At 43.7% G+C, this 23,625-nt stretch overlaps 2 protein-coding genes across 4 annotated transcripts in view; one reads left to right on the top strand and one right to left on the bottom strand.

Moving 5' to 3' along the window:
• The window catches only part of LOC130294057 (serine protease inhibitor swm-1-like), a 105,137-nt gene that overhangs the window by 42,494 nt on the left and 39,018 nt on the right, over window positions 1-23,625 (bottom strand). The window lies entirely within an intron of this gene.
• The window catches only part of GRAMD1A (GRAM domain containing 1A), a 161,111-nt gene continuing 158,956 nt past the window's right edge, over window positions 21,471-23,625 (top strand). For 2 of the 3 annotated variants that reach the window (XM_056543436.1, XM_056543434.1), the window contains exon 1: window positions 21,471-21,752. The gene's annotated coding sequence lies outside the window, so the exon portion shown is untranslated. Of the gene's footprint in view, window positions 21,753-23,560 lie in introns of those variants that run through there. The other variant, XM_056543435.1, reaches the window with a different exon arrangement.

Raw genomic sequence — 23,625 nt, 5'->3', positions numbered from 1 at the left:
CTAATGGGAACCCCCTTGCCCCACAGACTGATGGCGATTCCACTGTGCTAATGGGAACTCCCTGCCCCACAGACTGATGGCGATTCCACTGTGCTAATGGGAACCCCCTGCCCCACAGACTGCTGGCGATTCCACTGTGCTAATGGGAACCCCCTTCCCCACAGACTGCTTGCGATTCCACTGTGCTAATGGGAACCCCCTGCCCCACAGACTGCTGGCAATTCCACTGTGCTAATAGAACCCCCTGCCCCACAGACTGCTGGCGATTCCACTGTACTAATGGGAACCCCCTGCCCCACAGACTGCTGGCGATTCCACTGTGCTAATGGGAACCCCCTGCCCCACAGACTGCTGGCGATTCCACTGTGCTAATGGGAACCCCCCTGCCCCACAGACTGCTGGCGATTCCACTGTGCTAATGGGAACCCCCCTGCCCCACAGACTGCTGGCGATTCCACTGTGCTAATGGGAACCCTCTGCCCCACAGACTGCTGGCGATTCCACTGTGCTAATGGGAACCCCCTGCCCCACAGACTGCTGGCGATTCCACTGTGCTAATGGGAACCCCCTGCCCCACAGACTGCTGGCGATTCCACTGTGCTAATGGGAACCCTCTGCCCCACAGACTACTGGCGATTCCACTGTGCTAATGGGAACCCTCCTTCCCCTCAAACTGCTGGCAAATCCAGTGTTTTGACATGGTTCCCCTATAGGGTATGTTCACACTACGTAATTCCCACGGAATTACGTTCTGTGAACATAAACATCAGTGTGAATGGGTTTCCGCAAGACCCGTTCACACTGCGGAATTTCAGTGGCGGACAATTCCGCCGCTGAAATTGTTCCGTGCAAAGAAAGAACATGTTCATTCTTTGCGCGGAAGTCCGCAAACTCTGCATAGCCATCAATGGTGGCGGCGCAGTGCCGCGTGGACCTACCGCCGAAGTATTGTGGCAGCAGCTGCCAGAATGGAATCTCCGCTCGCGGAATTCTGCGAGCGGAGATTCTGTTCTTAATCCATAAACATACTGCGGGTAAAGCTAATGTTTTGACAGGGTTCCCCTATAAACAGACTGCGGGTAAATCTAATGTTTTGACAGGGTTCCCCTATAAACAGACCCCCCTCTGCCCCCCCAATATAAACAAGACTGCTGGAAAACTGAATGTGTAATAGGGGATAGGGGAGGGGTTCTCGTTAGAACATTCAGTTTGGCAGCAGTCAGTTTATATGGGGGTAGGAGTGTAAGTTTTATTTAGATCTATATGGAGACCTAAACTCAATCACTGGGGTGCGGCTCCTGTGGCCTCTAGAATAGGGGGCGGTATTATATCTGAGCTCCGCACTGTGAGACTCTGTATTGTCACAATGGGACCTTCTCATCCTTCACTCTGCCCTTGACCTACAGGATGACGACAGATCAATCCGTCTATCGAGGTGCTGCACAATAATAGCAATAACTACTGTACCGCCATATAAGTCATATTCTTGTACATAGGGGCAGTATTATAGTAGTTATATTCTTGTATATAGGAGGCAGTATTATAGTAGATATATTCTTGTATATAGGAGCAGTATTATAGTAGTTATATTCTTGTATATAGGGGCAGTATTATAGTAGTTATATTCTTGTATATAGGGGCAGTATTATAGTAGTTATATTCTTGTATATAGGAGCAGTATTATAGTAGTTATATTCTTGTATATAGGAGCAGTATTATAGTAGTTATATTCTTGTATATAGGAGCAGTATTATAGTAGTTATATTCTTGTATATAGGAGCAGTATTATAGTAGTTATATTCTTGTATATAGGAGCAGTATTATAGTAGTTATGTTCTTGTATATAGGAGCAGTATTATAGTAGGTATATTCTTGTATATAGGAGCAGTATTATAGTAGTTATGTTCTTGTATATAGGAGGCAGTATTATAGTAGTTATATTCTTGTATATAGGAGCAGCATTATAGTAGTTATATTCTTGTATATAGGAGCAGTATTATAGTAGTTATATTCTTGTATATAGGAGCAGTATTATAGTAGTTATATTCTTGTATATAGGAGACAGTATTATAGTAGTCATATTCTTGTATATAGGAGCAGTATTATAGTAGTTATATTCTTGTATATAGGAGCAGTATTATAGTAGTTATATTCTTGTATATAGGAGCAGTATTATAGTAGTTATATTCTTGTATATAGGGGCAGTATTATAGTAGTTATATTCTTGTATATAGGGGCAGTATTATAGTAGTTATATTCTTGTATATAGGGGCAGTATTATAGTAGTTATATTCTTGTATATAGGGGCAGTATTATAGTAGTTATATTCTTGTATATAGGAGCAGTATTATAGTAGTTATATTCTTGTATATAGGAGCAGTATTATAGTAGTTATATTCTTGTATATAGGAGCAGTATTATAGTAGTTATATTCTTGTATATAGGAGCAGTGTTATAGTAGTTATATTCTTGTATATAGGAGCAGTATTATAGTAGTTATTTTCTTGTATATAGGAGCAGTATTATAGTAGTTATATACTTGTATATAGGAGGCAGTATTGTAGTAGTTATATTCTTGTATATAGGAGACAGTATTATAGTAGTTATATTCTTGTATATAGGAGCAGTATTATAGTAGATATATTCTTGTATATAGGATGCAGTATTATAGTAGTTATATTCTTGTATATAGGATCAGTATTATAGTAGTTATATTCTTGTATATAGGAGCAGTATTATAGTAGTTATATTCTTGTATATAGGAGCAGTGTTATAGTAGTTATATTATTGTATATAGGAGGCAGTATTATAGTAGTTATATTCTTGTATATAGGAGGCAGTATTATAGTAGTTATATTCTTGTATATGGGAGCAGTATTATAGTAGTTATATTCTTGTATTTAGGAGCAGTATTATAGTAGTTATATTCTTGTATATAGGAGCAGTATTATAGTAGTTATATTCTTGTATATAGGAGCAGTATTATAGTAGTTATATTCTTGTATATAGGAGCAGTATTATAGTAGTTATATTCTTGTATATAGGAGGCAGTATTATAGTAGTTATATTCTTGTATATGGGAGCAGTATTATAGTAGTTATATTCTTGTATATAGGAGCAGTATTATGGTAACTATACAATGATGGGAGTAGTAGTTGCTGATGTCTTGCAGTGATGGAGTCCTCGGTGTCTACACTGGACATTCACCAGGACACTGACCTGATTCTCTTATTGAATTAACCCTATAGGCCGCCCTGGAGATCTCCGCTTTCTATCCTCTGATATAATACAATTATAATTACATGTAATTCTTCACAAGCTCAAATTTAGTAAATTACCCCCAAACAGTCTGCAGCCGGAACCTAGAGGCAGAAATGACTTATCTATAGTATCATCCATATGGGGGATAAGTATAATGTGCATGTGTACAAGCTCCTATAATATGTCAGTGTTTCCCAACCAGGGTGCCTCCAGCTGTTGCAAAACTACAACTCCTAGCATGCCTGGACAGCCTCTGGCTGTCCGGGCATGCTGGGAGTTGTAGTTTTGCAACAGCTGGAGGCGCTCTGGTCGGGAAACACTGCTCTATGTAGAGACCGGGCTCACATCTACATGTTTGAGTAACTGAGCAGAAACAATTAATAGATTTTTCTTTTTTTTTAATTATATTTTAGTATTTAAATTTTTACATATTTATTTATATTATTTTCTTTTTATTCAGGTTAATTTTCTTTAGATTAGAATACGTAAGATTTTCCCAGTCTAACAGGACAAATTATCTGTTTTTCTTATTTTTTTTTTAAAATGAAATATTGAAAATTTTACCATTTATCATCAATATGGTGTTACTCTTATTATCCAGGTCATTGCAAATGCAGCTATAACATATAGGGGGAAAAGATTGTGCCCGCTCCCCCGTCTATTGTGCCCGCTCCCCCGTCTATTGTGCCCGCTCCCCCGTCTATTGTGCCCGCTCCCCCGTCTATTGCGCCCGCTCCCCCGTCTATTGCGCCCGCTCCCCCGTCTATTGCGCCCGCTCCCCCGTCTATTGCGCCCGCTCCCCCGTCTATTGCGCCCGCTCCCCCGTCTATTGCGCCCGCTCCCCCGTCTATTGCGCCCGCTCCCCGCCTATTGCGCCCGCTCCCCGCCTATTGTGCCCGCTCCCCGCCTATTGTGCCCGCTCCCCGCCTATTGTGCCCGCTCCCCGCCTATTGTGCCCGCTCCCCGCCTATTGTGCCCGCTCCCCCCGTCTATTGTGCCCGCTCCCCCCGTCTATTGTGCCCGCTCCCCCCGTCTATTGTGCCCGCTCCCCCCGTCTATTGTGCCCGCTCCCCCCGTCTATTGTGCCCGCTCCCCCCGTCTATTGTGCCCGATCCCCCCGTCTATTGTGCCCGATCCCCCCGTCTATTGTGCCCGCTCCCCCCGTCTATTGTGCCCGATCCCCCCGTCTATTGTGCCCGATCCCCCCGTCTATTGTGCCCGATCCCCCCGTCTATTGTGCCCGATCCCCCCGTCTATTGTGCCCGATCCCCCCCGTCTATTGTGCCCGCTCCCCCGCCTATTGTGCCCGCTCCCCCGCCTATTGCGCCCGCTCCCCCGCCTATTGCGCCCGCTCCCCGCCTATTGCGCCCGCTCCCCCGCTTATTGTGCCCGCTCCCCCTTGACCGCTTCTCATCTAATTAAAGCAACTGAAAGGTAAAACAGCCGATCTGCCGCTAATCAGATGTTACATGAAATCTTACACCGCCGCCATTGTCCTCCTCATCCCGCCAGTAACACCAAACACAGGAGGGGGGGCATATTGGAGAGAAGGAAATCGCTCTTATATCTATATACATAAAGATTCCTCCTGATCTTACACATTATTACATACAAAGAATATGTCGGCCCATTATTCTAAATGCGCAATAGTCCAAGTGAGGTATCACAAGTGCTCTGTACAGCGGCATAATCACTTCCCTCTACTACTAATACCTCTCCCCATACATCCATGATCACTGCACTCTACTACTAATACCTCTCCTATACACCCATGAGCCCTTCCCTCTACTACTTATACCTCTCCCTGTACACCCATGAACACTTCCTACTATACTGCTAAAACCTCTCCTTGTACACCCATGAGCACTTCCTACTAAACTGCTAATACCTCGCCCTATACATCAATTAACACTCCCCTCTCTACTGCTAATACCTCTCCCTATACACTCATAAGCACTTCCCTCTACTGCTTATACCTCTCCCTATACACCCATGAGCACTTCCCTCTACTACTTATACCTCTCCCTGTACACCCATGAACACTTCCTACTAAACTGCTAATACCTCTCCCTATACATCAATGAACACTCCCCTCTCTACTGCTAATACCTCTCCCTATACACTCATAAGCACTTCCCTCTATTGTTTATACCTCTCCCTATACACCCATGATCACTTACTTCTACTCCTTATATTCCCATGAACACGTCCCTCTCTACTGCTAATATCTCTACCTATACACCTGTGAGCACTTCTCTCTACTGCGAATACATTTCCTTATACACCCATGAGCGCTTCTCTTTCTACTGCTAATACCTCTCCCTATACACCCATGAGCACTCCCCCCCCACTGCTAATACCTCTCCCTATACACCCGTAAGCACTTCCCTCTACTGCTTATACCTCTACATATACACCTGTAAGCACTTCGCTCTACTGCTTATACATCTCCCTATACACCCATAAGCACTTCCCTCTACTGCTTATACCTCTCCCTATACACAAAGCATTCTGCTTGCATTTCCTGACATTGTCTGCCTGATTTGATGACCCCAGAATGAGTCCCAGTCCAGACCCCTTAGGTCCCTCCCTACTGATAACAAGACCTTGCTCTGAATAAACTCCATTGACTACCACTGAATCCAGTGTTTCCCAACCACTCTGCCACCAGCTTTTGCAGAACTACAACTCCCAGCATACCCTGGCACTTTGTATTAGCTCTAATTGCTATGAAGAGTGATCAGATGAACTGCAATAAACTGCTCAGTCATTTCTTAAAATTAACTTAATCACGAAAACCCCTGAATCTCAGCCCTGCGCACAATGACCCAGTAACATCATTTCATCAGCTCGGGAGAAAGTGTTATCGAGGACACGGCAGCTGCTATCACTCATTGCTGAATAAATAATAAGACCAGACTGGTTGCTTTAAAGGGGTACTCCGCTGGAAAAAATATTTTTTTATTTTATTTTTTTTGTTAAATCAACTGGTGCCAGAAAGTTAAACAGATTTGTAAATCCTTTCAGTACTTATCAGCTGCTTTTTCCTCCACAGGTAGTTCTTTTCTTTTTGGATTTTCTTTCTGTATGACCACAGTGCTCTCTGCTGACACCTCTGTCCATTTTAGGAAATGTCCAAAGAAGGAGCAAATACCCCTAGCAAGCCTCTCCTGCTCTGGACAGTTCCTGACATGGACAGAGGTGTCAGCAGAGAGCACTGTGGTCAGACAGAAAGGAAATTCAAAAATAAAAGAACTTCCTGTGGAGCATACAGCAGCTGCTAAGTACTGGAAGGATTAAGATTTTTAAATAGAAGTAATTTACAAATCTGTTCCACTTTCTGGCACCAGTTGATTAAATAAATTATGTTTTCCAGAGGAGTACCCCTATGAAGGGGAACGGTGTTTGAAATCATTGTCTTCTGTTAACCATGGTCCCCTACAAGGAAACATGGACAGTCATCATTGCTTTGCATCAAAAGGACTTTACAGGCAAGGACATTGCTGCTTTTAAAATTTCCCCTAAATCAACCTTTTTATCACATTTTCAAGAACTTCAAGCAGAGAGGTTAAATTTTTGTGATGAAGGCTTCAGGGCACCCTAGAGAGTCCAACAAGTGCCAGGACAGTCTTATAAAGAGGATTCAGCGCAGGGATGTGTTCAGCATCAGTGCAGATCTTGTTTAGGAATGGCAGTCGGCAGGTAACATCTGTGTGCACAGTGAGGCAAAGAGAATGACATACATCAAGGCCGGATTATATCAGTATTTCCAAGCAGGGTGCCTCCAGCTGTTGCAAAACTACAACTCCCAGCATGGCTGTCCGGGCATGCTGGGAGTTGTAGTTTTGCAACATCTGGAGGCACCCTGCTTGGGAAACACTGGATTACATTGTGCCAGAAGTACAAGACTAGGACGGCAGAGGACTTGGGTAAAATTATCTTTTCTGAAGCCTTTGGACTCTTATAAAAATGAATGTATGGTAAAGAAAAGGTGACGCTCCCATGGGACCTGTGTCATGTCAACAAAAGCCTCCTGAGATCATCCATGTGTGGGGTGGCTTCTCATCCAGGGCAGTGGGATCACTCACAATTCCACCTAATGTGACCACCACGAATAAGGAATGGTATCAAACCGACCACCCAGGAGCAACTTCTCCCCACCATCCAGGAGCAACTTCTCCCGACCACCCAGGAGCAACTTCTCCCGACCACCCAGGAGCAACTTCTCCCCACCATCCAGGAGCAACTTCTCCTGACTATCCAAGAGAAACTTCTACCGACCATCCAAGAGCAACTTCTACCGACCATCCAAGAGAAACTTCTACCGACCATCCAAGAGCAACTTCTACCGATCATCTAAGAGCAACTTCTTCCGACCATTGAGGAGGAACTTCTTCTGACCATCCAAGAGGAACTTCTCTCAACCATCCATGAGCAACTTCTCCCGACTATCCAGGAGGAACTTCTCCTGACTATCCAAAAGCCACTTCTTCTGACCATCCAGGAGCAACTTCTCTCGACCATTCGGGATCAACTTCTGATCATCCAAAAGCAACTTCTCCCCACCATCCGGGAGCAACTTCTCCCGACAATTCAGGAGCAACTTCTTCCGACCATCCAGGAGAATCCTCTTCCCACCAACCAGGAGCAACTTCTCCCGACCATCCAGGAGCAACTTCTTCCGACCATCCAGGAGCAACGTCCCTCAAACATCCAGGGGCAACTTATCTCGACCATCCGGGAGCAGCTTCTGACTATCCAAGAGCAATATCTCCGTCCATCCAGCAGCAACTTCTCCCAACCATCCAGGAGCAACGTTTCCCAACCTCCAGGAGGAACTTCTTCTGACTATCCAAGAGTAACTTCTCCCGACCATCCAGGAGCAACTTCTCCCAACTAAGAGCAACTTCTCCCGACCATCCAGTAGCAATTTGTTGAGGAACAAGGCTTTCTCCAGCATGATGGAGACCGTGTCACAAGGCAGAAGTGAACAAAAGATTGAAACTTTGGATCCATGACCAGGAAACTCCCCGGATCTCAATCCTATTGGGAACTTGTGGTCAATCCTCATAAAGTGGAAGGACAAACCAAACCACAAAAACTGGGGTGGTTACCTGATCCTCCAAGAGCAACTTCTCCCGACAATCCAGGAGCAACGTGGTGAAGAACAAGGTTTTTCTCATCATGATGGAGACCACGTCACAAGGCAGAAGTCATCACTAAGTGGCTCGGTGAACAAAACAGTGAAAGTTTGGGTCCATGGCTGTGTATCCCATCGAGAACCTTTGGTCAATCCTCGGATGGACCAAGGAACCCTAAAAATGGTGATAAACCCTGCGCAGTGATGAGGTAAGAATGCGTTCACACCACCTTGTTGCAATACAGTTCCCATATACGTTTCAATTTGAAAACCGTATGCATTGACTCTCCATTGAAAACTATGCCAAACGATGCAACCGGTTGTGTCCGGTTTGCGTCTTGTATGGTTCTGTCCGTTTTTTTCCCGTACCCAAAACCGTAGCCTACCACAGTTTTTGGTCCGGGTTAAAACCGTATTGAAACTGTATACATTTTTTTTTTAACATGGGAGTCATTGGGAACTGTAAAGAACCGTATGTGCGTACGGTTCCATCTGGTTTGCACCATACGGTTTTTGACTTTGCACATGCGTAGTGCACGCCGAAAGTTGTTTTCTTGGAATTTCAATCAAACAAGTGAAACTTTATCTATTATGGAGTGAAAAGTTAAAAACTTATACTTTTTTTTTCTTAAAAAACGGATGCAACCGGACATCATTTTTCAAACGGTATACGGGTTAAAATTTGTACACACGTTTTGATACAGTTTAGTACGGATTTGAGGAATCCGTTTTTTAATCAAAAACCTGATACGGGAACTTTTATTGCAAAAACGTGGTGTGAATGTACCCTAAGATGGGAGGTCACCAGTCAGGATGTGGCCCAGAAGATGATGTCCAGCATGGCGGGGGGGGGGGGGGGGGAGCTTCCGAAGTCTTGGATAAGAATAGAGATGAGCGAACTTACAGTAAACTCGATTCGTCACGAACTTCTCGGCTCGGCAGTTGATGACTTTAAATTAGTTCAGCTTTCAGGTGCTCCCGTGGGCTGGAAAAGGTGGATACAGTCCTAGGAAAGAGTCTCCTAGGACTGTATCCACCTTTTCCAGCCCACCGGAGCACCGGAAAGCTGAACTAATTTATGCAGGAAAAGTCATCAACTGCCGAGCCGAGAAGTTTGTGACGAATCGAATTTACTGTAAGTTCGCTCATCTCTAGATAAGAAGGGTCACCACTGGAAAAATGTAAACTTGTGATAATCTTGATGGGGAAATCATCATTACGTTTTGAGGATCTTTTGTCTAGTATTGACGCAGTTGTTTGGCGCAGCAGTTTTTTGTGTCAAATGTGTGCGCCATTTAAAATAGAGGAATATGGAAGACGTTCTAGAGTATCCCCTGTGGGGACTACAAATAATGTGTAAAAAAAATAGAAAAAATTGTTTTTACAAAAGTGAATAAGCCCCTCCCCCAATAAAAAATAAAACTCCCCTCTTTTCCCATGTAACGAAAATTTTTATTTTTTTTTAAATTAAAATCAATCAACTTATTTGGTATGGCGGTCGCATGCATAAATGTCCGATCAAGTAAAATGTTATGGTAATGATCCCGTACGGCGAACGGCCCAATTGTATAAAAAAAAATAATAATAATAAATTTAAAAAAATTGCTGATTTTCGGTCACATTACATTCCAGAAAATAAAAGAATAAAAAGTGATTAAAGAGTCACATATATGTAAAAGTGGTACCGATGAAAAGTGCAGATCATTGCGCAAAAAATGAGCCCTCAAACAGCCTCGTATACAGAATAGGGGTCAGTTATAGGGGGTCATAAAAATGTTATAACGGTCAGGATAGGGCAATTTTAAACAAATAATTTTTATTATTAATTATTTTTTAAAGTAGTACAATAATAGAAATGTATGTAATGTACTGAACTACAGAATACGGAAAACGTGGCAGTTTTAGCGTAAAGTGCGCTGCGTAAAAAAAAACAAAAAAAAAACGTAAATAGTTTTTTTTGGGTTACGCCGTACATTTTATGGTAAAATAAAAGGTGTCAGTACAAAGGACAATTGGTGGCGCAAATAACAATAGATGGAATAATATATATATATATATATATTTATTTTTAATTTTTTTATATCTTTATTTATTTTATTTTTTTTACATATTACAAAAAGATTCATCATTAAATTTATACAAATACATTATTTTGTTTCCTCCCTTTTCCCACCCTCTTCCCTACACAAAAAAAAAAAAACGTAAATGCAAAAATGGAACTGGTCACCGTGTCTTTAAGGGGTGAAATGTTTATAAATAATCATCTGACTAAAAGAACGAATGGCGAGTTCATCCTGACCTGTCCGCTTTAACCCTTTAGAGCGAAGTTTCCCAACCAGGGTGCCTCCAGCTGTTGCAAAACTACAACTCCCAGCATGCCCGGACAGCCAAAGGCTGTCCGGGCATGCTGGGAGTTGTAGTTTTGCAACAGCTGGAGGCAACCTGGTTGGGAAACACTGCTTTAGAAGGTTGTTATTGGCAGAGGGGGTGTCATTATGCTTCCAGCAGAAATTGCGCGGCTACAGTACGGGGGTGGGGGGGCGGGGTGGGCTGTTGTCACCCATACAGTAACGCCACAGGCTACACAGCAGGCTCCATCCACCTGATACCCGACACAACACAAGTCCTGTTCTGGTACAGTGGCTGCATCGCTTGACCGGTCACCTTGGCTATAAAAGGGGACGACCTGATTGGACGAAAAAAAAAGAAAAAAACTACGAACAGACAGATGGCGAAGGCGATATTTTATCATAGAATGAGAGGGAAGAATAAAAGATAAAAAGACAATATAGAGGCGGCGGACACTACGTGAAATTTAATAAGAGTTCGGCGGAGGGAGAGGGGGAGGGAGGTGCAGGTTACAGGAGAAAAAAAAAAAGTCCAGGGGAGGAAAGAGTTAATCGTGTGAATGTAGAGAGAGAGAGAAACAGGAGCCGCGGCGCTGCGAGAGCGACGGGGAAAATAACGCAATTATAGGGTAAGAGACATGAAATGTTGATACATAAGGAATAAGAGCAGAGGAGGCTGCAAGAGGGGAGGGGGAGCGAGGAGGACTGGTCCGAAAGACGTAAGGAAGAGACGGAGGAGCTGGAGTCCGAAGAGCAGGCGCGGGCCGACAGGCAGAACTGACAGAGGGACCGAGAGGAGAACCCTACACAGGTAGGAGATACCACACCAGGTGGTCAGGGGCCACAATCGGAGCGATTGGCTGAAGGAAGGGCCATCTCTTAAAGGGGCGCTCTACTTTGAGCATATAGGGGTAATAGACGGACCCCCCTTCTGTGCTGCTGCTCCAACTTAACTTTACATGGATCAGTGACAAAGAAGGAATAGTGCCGATCCCTCCTTATATTATATAAGAACAGTGCCGATCCCTCCTTATATAAGAACAGTGCCGATCCCTCCTTATATTATATAGGAATAGTGCCGATCCCTCCTTATATTATATAGGAATAGTGCTGATCCCTCCTTATATTATATAGGAATAGTGCCGATCCCTCCTAATATCATATAGGAATAGTGCTGATCCCTCCTTATATTATATAGGAATAGTGCCGATCCCTCCTAATATCATATAGGAATAGTGCTGATCCCTCCTTATATTATATAGGAATTGTGCCGATCCCTTCTTATAATATATAGGAATAGTGCCGATCCCTCCTTATATTATATAGGAATAGTGCCGATCCCTCCTTATATTATATAGGAATAGTGCCGATCCCTCCTAATATTATATAGGAATATTGCTGATCCCTCCTTATATTATAAAGGAATAGTGCCGATCCCTCCTTATATTATATAGGAATAGTGCCGATCCCTCCTAATATTATATAGGAATAGTGCCGATCCCTCCTTATATTATATAGGAATAGTGCCGATCCCTCCTTATATTATATAGGAATAGTGCCGATCCCTCCTAATATTATATAGGAATATTGCTGATCCCTCCTTATATTATATAGGAATAGTGCCGATCCCTCCTAATATTATATAGGAATAGTGCCGATCCCTCCTTATATTATATAGGAATAGTGCCGATCCCTCCTAATATTATATAGGAATAGTGCCGATCCCTCCTTATATTATATAGGAATAGTGCCGATCCCTCCTTATAATATATAGGAATAGTGCTGATCCCTCCTTATATTATATAGGAATAGTGCCGATCCCTCCTTATATTATATAGGAATAGTGCCGATCCCTCCTTATATTATATAGGAATAGTGCTGATCCCTCCTTGTATTATATAGGAATAGTGCCGATCCCTCCTTATATTATATAGGAATAGTGCCGATCCCTCCTAATATTATATAGGAATAGTGCCGATCCCTCCTAATATTATATAGGAATAGTGCCGATCCCTCCTTATATTATATAGGAATAGTGCCGATCCCTCCTTATATTATATAGGAATAGTGCCGATCCCTCCTTATATTATATAGGAATAGTGCCGATCCCTCCTTATATTATATAGGAATAGTGCCGATCCCTCCTTATATTATATAGGAATAGTGCCGATCCCTCATATATTATACAGGAATAGTGCCGATCCCTTTTTATATTATAGAGGAGTAGACAGAGGGCATGCTGGGAGTTGTAGTCTTGCAACTGCAGGAGGCACTTTACTTGGGAAATACTCATTTAGCGTATTCAGGATTCTTCATAAAGAATTGGAAAACTACAACTCCCAGCATGCCAGGACAGCCTTTGCTGTCTGGGCATGCTGGGAGTTGTAGTTTTGATACAGCTGGAGGCACACTGCTTGAAAACACTGGTTTAGGTCGTCCAGGATCCCTGTATAAATACTACATAATTAAGAGAGCCTTCGGCTGTCGGGCATGATGGGAGTTGTAGTTTAGACACAGCTGGAGGCACTCTGGATGGAGAACGCTGTTGTAATAAGAGCGGAGATGGATTTTGGCCTATCCCATGCTCCAGTAGAGAATGAGTCCTCTAATAGAGCAGAGCTGATATGTAAAGCATGGTGGATGAACTCAGCACCAATCAGAACCTTTTATGGCTTTGGGATTGGCTTTCAGACGATGCTGAGCTCCAATAGAGAAGGGACGACATTTATCATGGTCTTTAGACTTTTTTGTGTCTAAAAAGGCGCAAGCAGGGTTTATTTGCGCCTTTTTTTGCACCTTTTGGTTTAGACATTTCTGCTGATTTTGAGTCACAATCCACTGACAATACACATGAAATGCTCTGCGACCATTAAACACATTTGGTTTTCCTACACATTACAGCACCCGAAAAAAGGGTGAAGAAAAACGCTTCACTTAGGCAGCATTCACACCACGTTTTTGCAATACCGTTCCCGTATCAGGTTTTTGATTAAAAAACTGATTCCTCAAAACCTGACTAAACTGTATAAAAACGTGTGTACAAATTTCAACCCGTATACGGTTAAAAAACTTATATGGCTTGAAAAATTATGTCCGGTTGCATCCGTTTTATAAGAAGAAAAACGTATACGTTTTTAACTTTTCCTCCATTTTGAATAAAGTTTCACTTGTTTGATTGAAATTCCAAGAAAAAAAACTGTGCAAAGTCCAAACCCGTATGGTGAAAACCGGATGGAACCGAATGCACTTACAGTTCTGTACGGTTCCCATTGACTCCCATGTTAAAAAAAAAAAAAGTATACGGTTTTTCACCCGGACCAAAAACCGTGGTAGTCTACAATTTTGGGTACGGACAAAACCGTGTAAGGCTGCATTCACATCTCATTATTGCAATACGGTTCCCGTAACCGGTTCCAGTGTAAAAACCTCATGGAACCGTATTGCAAACCGTATGTATAGACGCGTCATTGAAAACTGTACGCCAAACGTATGCATTAGGTTGTGTACGTTTTGCATCATTTACGGTTTTATCCGTTTTTATCCCGTACACAAAACTGTAGTCTACTACGGTTTTATGTCCGGGTGAAAAACCAGATACAACCCGTATACTTTTTGTTTTTTTTTCAATGGGAACCGTACAGAACCATATGTGCGTACGGTTCCATCCGGTTTGCACAATCCGGTTTTGCAGTTTGCACATGCGCAGTGCACGCCGAAAGTTCTTCCCACAAATAGAACAAGAAGAACTTTATTTAATTAAGGACAAACATAAAACTGTATCTGTTTATCAGCAGCAGCCCTAACCTTTAAAGGGGCACTCCACTGAAAAACATTCTTTTTTTTAAATCAACTGGTGCCAGAAAGTTAAAAAGATTTGTAAATCACTTCTATTGAAAAAAATCTTAATCCTTCCAGTACTTATCAGCTGCTGTTATGATCCACAGGAAGTTCTTTTCTTTTTGAATTTCCTTTCTGCCTGACCACAGTGCTCTCTGCTGACACCTCTGTCCATTTTAGGAACTGTCCAGAGCAGGATAGGTTTTCTATGAAGATTTGCTCCTACTATGGACAGTTCCTAAAATGGACAGAGGTGTCAGCAGAGAGCACTGTGGTCAGGCAGAAAGGAAATTCAAAAAGAAAAGAACTTCCTGTGGATCATACAGCAACTGATTAGTACTGGAAGGATTAAGATTTTTTTAATAGAAGTGATTTACAAATCTTTTTAACTTTCTGGCACCAGTTGATTTAAAAGAAAATGTTTTCCAGTGGAGTACCCCTTTAATGCACTGCTTCCCAACCAGTGTGCCTACAGCCGTGGCAAAACTACAACTCCCAGCATGCCTGGATGAATAGATTTGAATGGCCGCACGATTGATTGAGCCGATCCGCGAGTCTAAAAGGGTCCTAAGCGGGAATGACAGATCATTGAGCAGAGCTGAGATGTAAAGCATGGAGCACAGACCCTAACATGTATCCCACATCTGTATCCGAGGCGTCCGCGCAAATCCCTTTAATCGCGTTTATCTTCATATATCTTTACAGCGCTCAGAGATCCGTTTTTTTTTTTTCTGATACAAAGCTCCAAATCTTCTGCACAGACACAGGTTACATAAGTGAGCGCCATCCTGTGGTTCTTCAGCTATTGCAAAACTACAACTGCCAGCATTCCCGTATCACATGACCACAGGACTATGGAAACATTGCAATATATGTGTGTATATATATATATATATATATATATATATATATATATACACAGTATATATACTTTTTACATGATAAAATGGGGCATCCCATAGAAACAGAAATGGAAAGAATTATTTTATATATTGCAACAATGTTTCCATAGTCCTGTGGTCATGTGACCACTTCCTTTTCTCCCAACCACATGACTGGCCCAATGTACCGCGATACGTGGGCCATCCGGGCCGGGAATGCTGGCAGTTGTAGTTTTGCAATAGCTGAAGAACCACAGGATGGCGCTCACTTATGTAACCTGTGTCTGTGCAGAAGATTTGGAGCTTTGTATCAGAAAAAAATAAATAAATAAACGGATCTGTGAGCGCTGTAAAGATATATGAAGATAAACGCGATAAAGGGATTTGGCCTCTCTCTCTCTCTCTCTCTCTCTCTCTCTCTCTCTCTCTCTCTCTCTCTCTCTCTCTCTCTCTATATATATATATATAGGGGTCCCGAACTCCCTAAGTCAGAGTTTCCCAAGCAAAGTGCCTCCAGCTGTTGCAAGAGGCTTGCAGTGGCTGGAGGCCCACTGGTTGGGAAGCACTGTATTTAAAGGTTAGGGATGCTTCTACGTTCCTCCACCATACTTTACATCTCAGCTCTGCTCTATTAGACCTCTGCTACCATTAGGGTGGCCACCTGGCCGGTATCTATCCAACCAATCCTCCAACTCCCGGAATGTTGCACCATAACCTATACCAGTGTTTCCCAACCAGAGCACCTCCAGTTGTTGCAAAACTACAACTCCCAGCATGCCCGGACAGCCAACGGCTGTCCAGGCATGCTGGGAATTGTAGTTTTGCAACAGCTGGAGCCACCCCTGGTTAGGAAACACTGACCTATACTATATACTACTATATAGTCCAACATGCTGGGAGTTGTAGTTTTGCAACAGCTGGAGCCACCCCTGGTTAGGAAACACTGACCTATACTATATACTACTATATAGTCCAACATGCTGGGAATTGTAGTTTTGCAACAGCTGGAGGCACCCCTGGTTGGGAAACACTGACCTATACTATATACTACTATATAGTCCAACATGCTGGGAGTTTTAGTTTTGCAACAGCTGGAGGCACCCCTGGTTGGGAAACATTAACCTATACTATATACTACTATATAGTACAACATGCTGAGAGTTGTAGTTTCGCAACAGCTGGAGCCACCCCTGGTTAGGAAACACTGACCTAAACTATATACTACTATATAGTCCAACATTCTGGGAGTTGTAGTTTTGCAACAGCTGGAGGCACCCCTGGTTGGGAAACGCTGACCTAAACTATATACTACTATATAGTCCAACATTCTGGGAGTTGTAGTTTTGCAACAGCTGGAGGCACCCCTGGTTGGGAAACACTGACCTATACTATATACTACTATATAGTCCAACATGCTGGGAGTTTTAGTTTTGCAACAGCTGGAGGCACCCCTGGTTGGAAACATTAACCTATACTATATACTACTATATAGTACAACATGCTGAGAGTTGTAGTTTCGCAACAGCTGGAGCCACCCCTGGTTAGGAAACACTGACCTAAACTATATACTACTATATAGTCCAACATTCTGGGAGTTGTAGTTTTGCAACAGCTGGAGGCACCCCTGGTTGGGAAACGCTGACCTAAACTATATACTACTATATAGTCCAACATTCTGGGATTTGTAGTTTTGCAACAGCTGGAGGCACCCCTGGTTGGGAAACACTGACCTATACTATATACTACTATATGGTCCAACATGGTGCGAGTTGTAGTTTTGCAACAGCTGGAGGCACCCCTGGTTAGGAAACACTGACCTATACTATATACTACTATATAGTCCAACATGCTGGGAGTTGTAGTTTTGCAACAGCTGGAGGCCACAGGCTGTATCAGGGCATGCTGGGATTTGTAGTTAGTAACTAACTGCAACTCCCGAATTTAATTTAAAAAAAAAGTGATCAAAAAGTCCTATCGAAACAAAAATGGTACAGTTCGGGGTGCAAAAAATGACCCTCATACAGGCCTGTATAAGGAGAAATAAAAAAGTTATAGGGGTCAGAATAGGACAAAATTATCCCCTGCATATGTGTATCCTGTGATGTCACGCATATATAATTCATTATGCAAATTAGCATGGCCGGTATTTTTTGGCAAGAAAGGTGGCAACACTACATACCATCAGCAGCTTCAGCTTAGCTGCAGTGTCTAAGCTACAGGCTCAGGCTGCTGCTTTGCTCAGGCTGCTGCTCTGCTCAGGCTGCTGCTCTGCTCAGGCTGCTGCTCTGCTCAGGCTGCTGTTCTGCTCAGGCTGCTGCTCTGCTCAGGCTGCTGTTCTGCTCAGGCTGCTGCTCTGCTCAGGCTGCTGCTCTGTTCTTCCACAATGCTTTACACTTCAGCAATGATCCCCATGTGCTTTACACTGCAGCTCTGCTTGTTCAGATCGGCTGTTGTTTATTAGTGATGAGCGGCAGGGGCCATATTCGAATTTGCGACATTTCGCGAATATATTGACGATTATTCGTCCTATGTTTGCGAAATTCGCATATTCGCTATGTTCATCAATTTTCTTTCCATGTGAAAATTTGCTTGAAAAATTAGCATAAAAATTAGCATGTGAAAAATAAGAATATTCGTCATTACGAATATATAGCACTATATTCTAAATATTCGCGATAACATTTGCATCATAACCTACACCGCCCCCCCCCCTTTATGTATGCACCATAGGTTAACCCCTTCATATCTGCAGCCTCCATCCAGTCGGTGACCAGGTTCTCGCCCCTCCTCCTCCTACAGTAATGAAATCTTTATCGAGATGTCCGTGTACACAAACTGCACATTCTTTCTCCTTGATTGTCTCATATTTACATAACAGAACCGGAGCCATAGCAACCGGTTGATTTCACGTAGCAACGCCGCGATCACAGCTGCAAAACTTTCGTTATAACCCTGTGTGTGCTGGAGAAAAAAAATACTGAATTACTGATCCGCCATGATAAAGGTGTGAACGATAGGGGGGGGCGCAACCATAATGTCCTCCGGTCACACAGCTTCCCTGGAGCCCTGAATGGTCAGTCTGCATTGTTATCCTATTACAATAGAACTAGGCAGACTTATTGTTCAGGGTATAGGAAAGCTGGGTGACAGGCTAGGAGAGATGCAGTCATAACTCTGGAGATGTAGAATTATGTTTTAATTATAATTATCAGGATTCTAGGAAAGTTGGATCACACGTGAGAGTTGGCATAATAGTAATATGCCTATACACAGCTTTCCTAGAGTCCTTATTGGTCTGCATTTGCAGTTTGCATTGTTATCCTGTTACAGATCCCCTGATCCTGCCTCAATGCAGAACTAGGCAGACTCATTGTTCAGGGTTATAGGAAAGCTGGGTGACAGGCTGGGAGAGATGCAATAGTAACTATAGGGATGCGTTTAGAATTATTTTTCAGGATTCTAGAAAAGCTGGGTCACAAGTGAGAGCTGTAATAATTAGCCAATAACAGTGGTCTCCAAACTGTGGCCCTTCAGATGTTGCAAAACTACAACTCCCAGCATGCCTGCACAGCCGTTTTGCAACATCTGAAGGGCACAGTTTGGAGACCACTGGCCTATAAGAATGCAGAGTATGTATCAATGTATATGTTGGGTGTGTTTTACAGGACCCTAGGAAAGCTGGGTAAATTACTATTTAAAAATCTTAATCCTTTCAGTACTTATTAGCAGCTGTATGCTACAGAGGAAATTCTATTCTTTTTGAATTTCCTTTCTGTCTGACCACAGTGCTCTCTGCTGACACCTCTGTCCATGTCAGGAACTGTCCAGAGCAGGAGAGGTTTGCTATGGGGATTTGCTCCTACTCCGGACAGTTCTTAAAACGCACGGAGGTGTCAGCAGAGAGCACTGTGGTCAGACTGGAAAGAACTACACAACTTCCTCTGGAGCATACAGCAGCTGATAAGTACTGGAAGGATTACTTTTTGGCACCAGTTGATTTAAAAACATTTATTTTCCTACTGTACATTTCTGTGTTTGTAACTTATTCTGCTCTGTTACATTCTGCCTCCTCTCTGGGGTCTAGTTGTCACTGCTGACTGTTTTGTCATTATTTTATGCAACTAACTAACTAAATAAATAAAGAACTAAATAAAACTTTTTTTTCAATAAATAAATAAGCAAAAAAATAAAAAAATGAATCTATAAATAAATAACTGGAAGTAAAGAAATAAATACAACCTATTTTCCCCCCCAATAAATATATAAACAAATAAATAAATATATAAACAAAACACATAAATAAATATATAAACACATGAATAAATATATAAACACATGAATAAATATATAAATAAATAAATATATAAATAAATAAATATATAAACAAATAAATAAATATATAAACACATAAATAAATATATAAACACATAAATAAATAAATATATAAACAAATAAATCAATATATAAAATAAATAAATATATAAACACATAAATAAATATATAAACAAACAAATAAATATATAAACACATAAATAAATATATAAACAAATAAATATATAAACACATAAATAAATATATAAACAAACAAATAAATATATAAACACATAAATAAATATACAAACAAACAAATAAATATATAAACACATAAATTAATATATAAACAAATAAATAAATATATAAACACACAAATACATAAATAAATAAATAAATATATAAGCAAATAAATCAATATATAAACACATAAATAAATAAACACATAAATAAATATATAAACAAATAAATAAATATATAAACACATAAATAAATATATAAACAAATAAATAAATATATAAACAAATAAATAAATATATAAACACATAAATAAATATATAAACACATAAATAAATATATAAACAAACAAATAAATATATAAACACATAAATAAATATATAAACAAATAAATAAATATATAAACGCATAAATAAATATATAAACAAACAAATAAATATATAAACACATAAATAAATATATAAATACATAAATAAATATATAAACAAATAAATCAATGTATAAACACATAAATATATAAATCAATCAATATATAAACACATAAATAAATATATAAACAAACAAATAAATATTTAAATACATAAATAAATAAAGACATAAATAAATAAATATTTTCAGAGAATTAAGAATGTCACATGTATCCTGAGATACAGGATCGGGGGAAGTGTCACCATAGGACAGTGTTTCCTAACCAGTGAGCCTTTGACTGTCCGGGCATGCTGGGAGTTGTAGTTTTGCAACAGCTGGAGGCACCCTAGTTTGGAACCATTGCTATATGGGCATCATGTCCTTGAATCCACTAGTGCAGTCTTTCCCAACCAGTGTGCCTCCAGCTGTTGCAAAACTACAACTCCCAGCATGCCCGGACAGCTGTCCGGGCATGCTGGGAGTTGTAGTTTTGCAACAGCTATGGGCACACTGGTTGGGAAAGACTGCACTAGTGTACTAGGAGAGGATGTATCACTGTATCACTGGGTATGTAGGGTCCTTCTGCTGATGACCCCGACAGGAGATCATGGCTGCCATGATGGCTTTCTGCTAAACCTGAAAGGCAGGCCATGAACCGTAATGGTCATCACTCAGCTTTCCTACAATCCTAATTGGCAAATAATCTGTACAGTATATCTATATCTGCATAACTAGAGAAGTGAAACTCAAGGACATTTCATCATGGCAGTCATCATCCACCTTTTCTACAATCCTGAACGGCAAATAATATGTAAGTGAAACCCAAATGATTCTTTGATCATGGCAGTCATCATCCACCTTTTCTACAATCCTGAACAGCAAATAATATGTAATTGAAACCCAAATGATTCTTTGATCATGGTGGTCATCACCCAGCTTTCCGAGAAACAGATACAACTGAACAGAATTGTCATGAGGACGGATGAGAATAGGGGAGGGGGGTTCTATTATGGATCCCACCCCAGCCCATCAGCCACTCAGACTGGATCCTGGCAGAGGCTTCTGCTCCAGACACTGCAGAGGATGAAGCTGCTGGAGCTCAGCCCCCTGGTCTGGGGCACTGGTGGGATCCTTAACCCCTGGGATGCTGCAGCAGGCTGGGAAGCACATGTCCCTGCAGTGAAGGCCGCCCCCACCCCTTGGCTCTGACCATGTGAAGGTTTTGCTTTTCTGCTGTCTAATATTTTATCAGCTACAAGGTCAGAGCAAAACTTCAGTCCTGGAAACAAAGGCCCCGGGCAGGTCCCTCATCTCTGCAGAGGAGGAGAGGTAGGTGACCCAGAGGGAAGGTGCAGGCGGGGGACAGGGCAGGGTGCACCCCAAGAGTCCAGGAGGGAAGGTGCAGGCGGGGGACAGGGCAGGGTGCACCCCAAGAGTCCAGAGGGGAAGGTGCAGGCGGGGGGACAGGGCAGGGTGCACCCCAAGAGTCCAGAGAGGAAGGTGCAGGTGGGGGGACAGGGCAGGGTGCACCCCAAGAGTCCAGGAGGGAAGGTGCAGGCTGGGGGACAGGGCAGGGTGCACCCCAAGAGTCCAGGAGGGAAGGTGCAGGCTGGGGGACAGGGCAGGGTGCACCCCAAGAGTCCAGAGGGGACGGTGCAGGCTGGGGGACAGGGCAGGGTGCACCCCAAGAGTCCAGGAGGGAAGGTGCAGGCTGGGGGACAGGGAGGGTGCACCCCAAGAGTCCAGGAGGGAAGGTGCAGGCGGGGGGACAGGGCAGGGTGCACCCCAAGAGTCCAGAGAGGAAGGTGCAGGTGGGGGGACAGGGCAGGGTGCACCCCAAGAGTCCAGAGAGGAAGGTGCAGGTGGGGGGACAGGGCAGGGTGCACCCCAAGAGTCCAGGAGGGAAGGTGCAGGCTGGGGGACAGGGCAGGGTGCACCCCAAGAGTCCAGGAGGGAAGGTGCAGGCTGGGGGACAGGGCAGGGTGCACCCCAAGAGTCCAGGAGGGAAGGTGCAGGCTGGGGGACAGGGAGGGTGCACCCCAAGAGTCCAGGAGGGAAGGTGCAGGCTGGGGGACAGGGCAGGGTGCACCCCAAGAGTCACAGAGAGGAAGGTGCAGGCTGGGGGACAGGGCAGGGTGCACCCCAAGAGTCCAGGAGGGAAGGTGCAGGCTGGGGGACAGGGCAGGGTGCACCCCAAGAGTACAGAGAGGAAGGTGCAGGCTGGGGGACAGGGCAGGGTGCACCCCAAGAGTCCAGGAGGGAAGGTGCAGGCGGGGACAGGGCAGGGTGCACCCCAAGAGTCCAGGAGGGAAGGTGCAGGCAGGGGGACAGGGCAGGGTGCACCCCAAGAGTCCAGGAGGGAAGGTGCAGACTGGGGGACAGGGCAGGGTGCACCCCAAGAGTACAGAGAGGAAGGTGCAGGCTGGGGGACAGGGCAGGGTGCACCCCAAGAGTCCAGGAGGGAAGGTGCAGGCAGGGGGACAGGGCAGGGTGCACCCCAAGAGTCCAGGAGGGAAGGTGCAGGCGGGGGACAGGGCAGGGTGCACCCCAAGAGTCCAGAGGGGAAGGTGCAGGCGGGGGGACAGGGCAGGGTGCACCCCAAGAGTCCAGAGAGGAAGGTGCAGGTGGGGGGACAGGGCAGGGTGCACCCCAAGAGTCCAGAGAGGAAGGTGCAGGTGGGGGGACAGGGCAGGGTGCACCCCAAGAGTCCAGGAGGGAAGGTGCAGGCTGGGGGACAGGGCAGGGTGCACCCCAAGAGTACAGAGAGGAAGGTGCAGGCTGGGGGACAGGGCAGGGTGCACCCCAAGAGTCCAGGAGGGAAGGTGCAGGCGGGGGACAGGGCAGGGTGCACCCCAAGAGTCCAGAGGGGAAGGTGCAGGCGGGGGACAGGGCAGGGTGCACCCCAAGAGTCCAGGAGGGAAGGTGCAGGCTGGGGGACAGGGCAGGGTGCACCCCAAGAGTCCAGACGGAACGGTGCACCCCAAGAGTCCAGGAGGGAAGGTGCAGGCTGGGGGACAGGGCAGGGTGCACCCCAAGAGTCCAGAGGGGAAGGTGCAGGCAGGGGGACAGGGCAGGGTGCACCCCAAGAGTCCCGGAGGGAAGGTGGGACAAAGGAGATACCAGGTGTGGGCTGGGAGGGGTCCCCCAAATACACAGGACCCCTCCATCTGTAGCTTCTCATCCCGTGGACTGTAGCAGAAGT

Source organism: Hyla sarda, chromosome 10, assembly GCF_029499605.1.
Source record: "Hyla sarda isolate aHylSar1 chromosome 10, aHylSar1.hap1, whole genome shotgun sequence".
NCBI classification, from domain to species: domain Eukaryota; kingdom Metazoa; phylum Chordata; class Amphibia; order Anura; family Hylidae; genus Hyla; species Hyla sarda.
The sequence above is the reverse complement of the archived record's forward strand: the minus strand, read 5'-3'. Positions and strand labels throughout refer to the sequence as shown.